Below are 2,258 nucleotides of genomic sequence, written 5' to 3' on the forward strand. Positions count from 1 at the left end.
CCGCAAAACTGGTCATAACAGAGTTTACAGACATCCTGAAGAGGCCTACCACAAGGCGTGTGCCACTTCTTAAGTGACTAGGCTCATTGACAGCGTCACTATTTGGTTTGGATACCACATTGGTGCCAAAACACTAATGGAAGTCATCGATGAAAACCTGAACAAGATCAAATAAGGGAACACTCTGTGAACCACTTGACCATCATTTGATAGGGGGCACCTTAGGAACAGTTTTAGGTTGCACGACTCGCACAAAGCACTTTTAATAGCAGATAACTTACAGAACCAAGAGAATGAGCAGCTATCTTAGTAATCAAAATCGCTATATTTGAACCACATAGACAAGATTTGGGTAGGTTATTACTCGCAGAATCAGCGGTCTGCATGTTCTACAACAAAACTGAACTAAATTGGACAATTTTTAACCGTTGCCCGGAATTGTATTCCAGATTAAACCCTAAAGTCCTATCCTAAGGAATGCCTTGCCGCTTGAAAGCTCTAGTAGCAGCAAGATGAGGTCCTGCGTAACAGCGACGTCGACCATTGCAGTGACTAGACACTAATAGGAGGGTCCTTTGTGGGGCATGTTACTCTTTTAAATACGATAATTTGGAAAATATGGAGATCCAAAATATCGCTTTCAATGGTTGTCGCATGACTTAGAATAGACAGTGTATTTTTGTTTGCTTCACTGGCGAATTCAATTAATGAACTGATGTCACAATGGCATCGAACAAATTATCAAAAGTTTTTAAAACACGATTTTGATCCTTATTTTCGTTTATCAGTCAGCAAAATAGGAAAAAGCTGATGAATTATGATTTGGAGAAAATATTCCATATTAAATGTCAAGTCTGTAGTACAAACTGTAACAGTTGGAAAAAGAACGGCGCCCGTATACAATAACAACATGAATTATGTAATATATCTTTGTAAATTATCAATGCTGAGCACTGTCATATGTCAGTTTTATAACTTTCACATCCTCACTACCTCATGAATGTCACAGGTGAATCCGGATAGCAGGGTTGCCAGCCAATTTATGTTTAAACGCTTAGTACAGACTGTATTGTTGATGAAGCAAAACAATGCCTTCGTTCAATGGCAATCTGTAATGGGGGCCATAACTCCTTAACAATGGCATTACCATAGCCCATACACGTGTGGTCAATTATGCCAATTTACCTGATAAATATTGTTCAAGAATGACGTTACGCCCCATACCGAATACCTTTGTCACAACCCTGTACACCTTTAACAGAATTATGGGCTTCTTTACGTTTCATCAACTAGTGATAACCAATGACAACCAATCTTAAATTCACCCTTTTATACTCTTCATAGTGAAAGTCCACGTATGCGGTATGCAAACCGCCCATATGAATAAACTGCTGTTGTTCGGAATCAGAGGGCCGTATGGTGAAATCCGCCAAGATGACAAATATGAAGGCTGGAAGATTTAAAAGATCTTCTGTACAAGGATTATACAAGAAATGCCTTTCTTTTATTTTACTTGCCTGTTGTGTAATTACGGCCTGGTATCTGTTTGGGACCGATAAACTTGTATATCACAAGCGCAGCAAACATGTAAGAAAACTAGCAATACAAAACGATGCTGTTGGACACGACGTGTTGGGTTCCAATCACACGTTTCCAGGGAAAGATGAACCTTTAGAATTGAAGACAATTCGGCTGTCAGAGACAGGCCACTCTTTGTCAGATTCTCTCAAATTTCAAGGAACTGAGACAGCAGACCCGATTGAAAATTTTTATAAAAATCTTTGGGCAGAGTCATTACCTACCTATTTCTCCAAGGAAACTTTAAGATGGCAAAAAGCTGCAGATTCCGGGTTGTACGTGTTCTCTGCATTTTATGATCCACGAATAAAAGGCAGAGAAGTAAAAGTAATTTCAGCGGCAAGGCAACCCACAGAAAAACATATGCCTCTGTATTGTCGCATTTGGTTTGACGCTGAACACAAAAACTATAATGGAACTGTCAGAGGGAAAATATTGAAAGAAGACGTTCGCCGAGGAGTGCTTGAATATATCTTTAGGGTTGATAGAAATTCAAGGTATTTTAAGATAAGCATGTATAATATACACTTGTGATGTTTTCCATATTATATGTGTGTGTGTGTGTGGGGGGGGGGGGGGGGGGTCACAGGTAAGATTGAAATCCAGGCAGATTTTAAATCCGCCTAGGTGAGATACAGACAATATTTAATTATGATTACATTAAAGGGATAATAACGCTT

This window comes from Lingula anatina, chromosome 5, assembly GCF_051362555.1.
Source record: "Lingula anatina isolate TDL-2025a chromosome 5, LinAna3.0, whole genome shotgun sequence".
NCBI classification, from domain to species: domain Eukaryota; kingdom Metazoa; phylum Brachiopoda; class Lingulata; order Lingulida; family Lingulidae; genus Lingula; species Lingula anatina.